Source organism: Ixodes scapularis, unplaced genomic scaffold, assembly GCF_016920785.2.
Source record: "Ixodes scapularis isolate PalLabHiFi unplaced genomic scaffold, ASM1692078v2 PGA_scaffold13__105_contigs__length_92229423, whole genome shotgun sequence".
Taxonomy (NCBI): Eukaryota; Metazoa; Arthropoda; class Arachnida; order Ixodida; family Ixodidae; genus Ixodes; species Ixodes scapularis.
The window spans coordinates 26,048,091-26,054,615 of NW_024609839.1; the positions used below are offsets into that span (position 1 = coordinate 26,048,091).

Genomic DNA, 6,525 nt, shown 5'->3' on the forward strand with positions numbered 1-6,525 from the left:
GATATTTTGCTACTAACAAAAGAATAAGCGGACGAGATAGATTTGGCCTTCATGGACGACACAGTGGCTGTACGATGATAGATAGAAAAAAGAAAACGCGCACCTCGAACTGGCTGTGAGATTCGTCTATTAATTACCATATATAGAGGTTTTTTTTATCGAATGCAAATCTTTCTAGAAAAACGTCGTGAAAGCTACACAAATCCGGTTTCTGCAAGTGAGATATACGGCTAGGCGGACGTTATGCTCAAGAAAGAATGCAACTAAAAGATGACTAATTAACGAAAATTCACTACTTACTTTCTTAATTAGATGTTTTAGGGCGGATGTTTGTATTGAATGAATGGAAGCAATTAATGTTAAAGACTAGCCCAGTTTCTTTCTTCTTGTTTTAAATCCTGGGTTGAGCACTCCCCCCCAGTTCGAGTTATTCATCGTAAAATTTTGCTCTGGAAATATGTCGACAGCGAAACCAAACGTGCGATGCTCGCTGGAAGTACAACCCTCGTCTGACGCCGGAGAGTTACGTGTGAAAACGAAAAATGCGTCACTTGTTGCGTCACAGCGCGCCAGAACACGCCAGACGCGGAACACCAACTTATTGCGGTTGGGGTTCCGTGTCTGGCGAACTAAAGCGGTAAGGCACCTTAACAGCCGCAATAAATTGCTTTGCTAAGTAACAAAAAAGCAACAAAAAAAAAAATTGAAAGACATTTACAAACTTTGTAACTCGAAATTAGAGCGCAGCTCTTGAGGAGGAGGAGGGGAGGGTACGGAAGGGAGAGTATGCCCCTCCTCCTCCTCCTCCTCTTAATCTCCCATCCTCCTCTCTCGAACCCCCTCATCCTCTCCCCTTTTCCTCCTGCGTACCCTCCCATCCTCCTCCACCGTACCCTCCCCCCTTCCTCCTTCATACGCTCTCCTCCTCCCAAAGTTTCCCCACTAAATTTAGCTGAAAAATTGACGCCACGTGACCTCAACACCATGCAATTCAGTTTCCGCGCTAAATTTAGCGGGGGAAATGACGTCACATGACTTCGTGGCACGTCACCCATGAACAAATTCAGTTTCTCCGCTAGATTTAGCGAGAAAATTGACGTCAGGTGACCTCGAAAACAATTTAATTTCCCGCTAAATTTAGCGGGGCGGTCACGCCGACTCCGCGAAACGCGGAAACGGGCGCCTAAAAGCTGCGCTCTAAAACAGTGCAAAAAAAAAAAAAAATAAAAAGAAAACGCAGGGTCAGATGAAGGAGCACGCGAACACAACGCTGTGGTTGTCCTTTTTTTTCTAGTCCATCGTTTTCTCGTCCTGTATTTTTTTTAGTCAAGCGTTGTGCTAAACCAGCTGGCTGAACTTTACGCCTTTTTGCACGTTTTTTCAGATATTTGTATATATTTTTACCTTTAACAAACGAGCTAAGGTCGCATTTACGTCAACAACATAACAAGATGCAACAAAACTTTCGTAAAAATGAATGATTAAAAAATATATCTTAGCAGAGCGTGGTTTCGATCCACGGACCTCTGGGTTATGGGCCCAGCACGCTTCCACTGCGCCACTCTGCTACGGGATTTCACGCAGGTAGTGGTGTCAATCTTCTCTACGTTGAATACCCTGAGACTTGCACATGTTGTGTGTGTGTGTGTGTGTGTGTGTTTTGTTTTAGGAATCTTCTAATTACGCTTATAAACCGAAAATTGATTTTTTAAAATTTTTTTTAGTGTTTAACGTTTTTTAAGTGTTCACTCCCTTGTATATTGCCCCTTGGGCGTTCAAGGAATAATAAATGGTGATGATGATGATCTGATTTTTTTTTTGCAATGCTCCGTTTTCTAAATGCCACCTTGATGGCACTATTAAGGAGTCGGAGGAGCACGTTTGTTCGTGTTTGTCGGTTTTCAAAAAGTTTTGGGGGTACTTAGCGTATTCCCTGGTGCTTTTGTATCAGTCCACTTCATTTTCCATAATAAGTTTGTCGGCCTTCACGTTTTTAATTGACGCGTAATCGAAATACTCACGTATCGAGATATCTTATGGCGAAAGATGTTGAATAACCTGAAGCTCTTGAGCACGTGGAAGGATGACGCCGCTGTAATCACCGAGAGTGAGAATGGCGGGGCCTATCTTCCTAACGGCCGCGCCTCCATGCCGCCCGCCGTGCTTTCGCTGCGCACACGCGCTTGAAGTGCGCGCGAAACGCCGAAACGCTGTCAAAGGTGGCAAGCTCGCGCTGGAGACAGGACAACCCAAGCTACTCCACCCCCCCCCCCCCCCCCCCCCCCCCCCGCATGTTGAGAACGGTTGGGGGGGAGGGGGGGGGCTCACCGTTCTCATCATGCGAGTGACACCGTTCTCATCATGCGAGTGACTCTTTATAAGCGTAATTAGAACATTCCTAAAACAAAAAACACACACACACACAGAACATGTGCAAGTCTCAGGGTATTCAACGTGTGGAAGATTGACACCGCTATCTGCGTGAAATCCCGCAGCAGAGTGGCGCAGTGGAAGCGTGCTGGGCCCATAACCCAGAGGTCCGTGGATCGAAACCACGCTCTGCTAAGATTTTTTTTTCGTAATAAATTGTGGTTTTGTCTTTTAACGCGAAAGCTGTGAAACCTTCTTTTTTTAATATTATGGTTTAATGAATCTTCATGCTAGGAGATACGTTGTCTGCGGCAGCAAACAAAGTTGCTGTATACATATATGAACAATGCATGCAGTGTTGTACACGTTCCTCAAAAAAAGGAACGAAAGCTCTTTCCTCGTTCCTTCTGATTTTTGGAACGCGTTCCCGTTACAAGTTCCATTTGTAAAAAAGGAACTCGTTCCCGTTACAGTTTAAAAAATGGAACGTACCGTTACATATCCGTTACATTTGTATTTTGATGATTACCATATTCAATTGGATCAAGCAGAGATTTTTAATGTTTTTTGATCTATCCCATCAAATGGCAACATACGAATTTGAATACCGGAATGGAAGGACAGGAGAAGAAGCAAGCGGAAGAAAGGTTTCATTTGTTGATATATTCACGTTTAAAAATTTCAGCTTTGGGCCACATTCATCTTTGGGGTGGGCAATTCAGACGACCCAAATGTACTGTTGCACGCGTATTTTAAAACCATCTTACACGTTTCAATCTAACAAAGTTCCGAGTTCGAACTTAACAACACTTGGTACTCGATGCTTCTCTCCGCAAGACGAGCAAATGGAGAAAAGGGTAGGGTTTTTGGAAGGTCAGTCTTGAAAGCTGCTAGTCCTTCTTGAAGGTTAGAATTCGTTGTTCTGTCTTAAGGTGGGGGACAACGGGAGAATAAATCAAGGTTAATTTTTGTGTATACTTTAAGTGACCAATGTTCGGGATACAAGGTAGCCTTTGATGTCTGGTCACGTGTTGTTCTGTTGTCACTGTAGGTCTCTTTCTGAAAGTTTAGTGATGGCTGTAGTCGGCCTTAGATTTCTGGTGTATGAGGATTCGTGGAATCAAAGAAAATAACTGAGTTTGAGACGTCCCTCTTTCTGTGTCTTTTCTTTCGACTAAAAGTTTTGGTTTTTCGTACTGCAGTCTTGGCCACTAAAAAAAAATGCATCGATGTCCATTAGCTTTCCTGCACTTAACTGTTACCAAAAGAAAATCTCACAAAATAAACCCTAAAGCGCCATTCACACACATGCAGCCAAGTACGACAGAGAGAAACAAGAACGGTTTTTAAACCTCTTGCGACGTCTTATAGGACCAGCTCCGCTGCAGCGCATTCGGTCCTAAGTCGTCGCAACAAGCTTAAAAACCGGTCTTGTCTCGGTCGGTCCGACTCGATTGCAAGTGTGTGAACGGGCCTTAAAGTGCCATTCACATACTTGCAACCGAGTACGACTCAGCGAGACAATACCGGTTTTTAAGCCTTATACGACGGTGTAGGACCAGACGCGCTGCTGGACCTGCTGGGCTGCTGGGCGGAGAACGTGCGGAGCAGGTTTTTCGCCGTCATAAATTGCTTAAAAACAGGTCTTGTCTCTCACGGTCGTACGCGGTTGCACAAGTGTGCCTTAAGGTAAGTAAAAAAAGTTAACGAGACCCTGCTCTTCGTAATGATATTGTCGTTATAATTTTAGAATTTCCCTATTAGAAATAATTTACAAATTACCCCACTGGACGAAAAAAAAAGGGACGCCGTTTCTTCTTCCGTTCCAGTAAAAAAGTAACGCGTTCCCGTTCCAGTTCCACTGATGGAAAATGGAACGGCGGCGTTCCTTCGTTCCTCCGAAAAGGAACGCGTTCCAGGAACGCCGTTCCTTGGAACGCCATTCCGTACAACACTGAATGCATGTGCCCGCTCAAGAAGACTTCCACAAATATACGTAGGCACAACAGATGACAAAAAACAGAAAAAAAGAAAGACTTTTACAATCCCCTCTAACTCTGAAGTAGAGCGCAGCTCTTGAGGAGGAGGAGGGCATGCCCCTTCTCCCCATCCTTAGCGCGGAATAAATTTAGTGGGGAATTTTTTCCGCTAAATTAAGCGGGGAAATTTTTCTGATAAATATAGCGGGGAACGTTTTGCGCTGCGCTAAAATTAGCGGGAATTTTTTTTTGCTAAATTTAGTGGGGAATTTTTTTCCGTAAAATTTAGCGATGAAATATTCCCGCTAAACGTAGCGGGAAATTTTTTCCTCTAAATTTCGCGAAAAAATTTTTTCCCTAAATGTTTCCGGAAAATTTAGCTAAATTTAGCGAAAAATTTTTCCGCTAGATTTAGCTGGTAATTTACCCGTAATGCAACGCGCGGTGACGTCATTATGGGAAACATCCCAGAATACAACGCGCGGTTACGCCGACGGCGACGCCACTCAAGCCGGAAACGGGCGCCTAAGAGCTGCGCTCTAAAAACAAAGAAACCTTGGTGTGCGAAACCACGGCTTTAGTAGAACCACCAAATAGGCTACGCTTCAGAGAACACTTATGACATGTTGGTGCCTAAAATTAGGGTTGGCAGTTCTCAGAAGCTTTATATAAAATTCCAGAAAACACTTTCCGTCCTCCGGAAATGTTACAGCTGTCCGCGACTGATCAAAACACTACCACATCAACTTTAGCTCAAGAAGTCGCATTTCTGTATCACATTCATTGTCCGCTCTGCACCAAGCCACAATATGGAGGCGCCCATAAGAAAATTCGATAGTAGACTGCCGATACTCTGAGCGAAGTTTACTAGCTCTCTATAGGAGTCAGGAAGTCGGTGCCTATTGGTTTACTGTTCAGAGTTAAGAAGGGCGATATGAGTGCAGACACGTGGTAGACATGCCATGTTACCAATTTTATTCTGACACACACCGCACTAACAACAGAGCTCCGTGGTCTGTTGTTGGCTGTTGATTACATAACCAAAAGAAGGCTTCCCCGCTCAGTGTATTTACCGATTCTTTAAGTTTCCTAAGAGCACTCACGTCACTAAAGAATGTCATGAACCTACTGGTTCCTGAACTGCAGAACGAAATTCTTTTGACTACCAGCAGCAACATTGAAGTAATTTTATGCCGGGTACCCAATCATGTCGGCATTCTGGGAAATGAAGCGCCTGATTGTGGCCGCAAGATCTGCTAGTGAGAAAGAAATATATACACATAAAATAAGGTTACAAAGACTACCCGAGCAAAGTGACAACTTCTGTGGAACAGTAAAACGTGCAACAAATTTCAAGCAATCAAACCTTTCCTGAACGAGTTGGAGAGCGCCCGGCATCGAAAATGCTTCATGGGGTGCTACTGTGCCGGTTACGTTATATTTAGAAGAAGAATTGTTTATTCAAAAACACGAAGGTATCAATCTGCATTTAGAATTGACATGCCATATACATTTCGCACATGCGCAGCTCTTGAACGAGGAGCTAGGGTTTTCTAGAATGTGTACACTGTATAAGTCTTGTGGGCAACCTGCAGGATCCAAAGCGTTGGACCAGCTTGCCCGCATGCTGAATTATCCGTGGTCATTTCCACCGCCAGGGTGTTAGGTGCAATAGGCCATGACCTTTTATCAACGGCGACGGCCTTTTATCAGCGGCGCACCGCCGCTGATAAATCGCCGTCGCAGCGTATCCGCGGGGCTTTTTGGATTCCAGCGCGGGCAATAGCGGCCAATAAATGAGTACATGTTGTTGAATCATTGCAATGTGTGGTTCTCCGAAACAGGTAGCTGCAAGAGAAATTTCACAGTCTGTAACATGTCTTTTAGCGCTGCACGCTTCCTAGTCGAATATCACTTGTTACAACTTTATAAAGAACAAATCCCGCGTTAGTCTCTCTGATAAACCGCTCATTTCACAGAATCGTTTCTTTAATTTTCTTGAGGATATCGGCTTGCTTTCCTCGCCCAACTTCTGACCCTATAGTTTATACTTATACAGATTCATGTTCATATAGTCTTATCGCATCACCAGCAACTGTAGATTTTTCTCGCTTAACCGTTGTAAAGATATGAAATAATAGTTCAAACTCTTGGCGCAATATAGCCCCAAATGATT

At 44.0% G+C, this 6,525-nt stretch overlaps 2 non-coding genes across 2 annotated transcripts; one reads left to right on the forward strand and one right to left on the reverse strand.

Moving 5' to 3' along the window:
* Positions 1-1,496: 1,496 nt before the first annotated feature.
* Trnam-cau lies at positions 1,497-1,568 on the reverse strand. The gene has a single exon. It is a non-coding gene; the product is annotated as a tRNA-Met (tRNA).
* A 925-nt stretch (positions 1,569-2,493) lies between these two features.
* On the forward strand, positions 2,494-2,565 carry Trnam-cau. The gene has a single exon. It is a non-coding gene; the product is annotated as a tRNA-Met (tRNA).
* Positions 2,566-6,525: the final 3,960 nt, after the last annotated feature.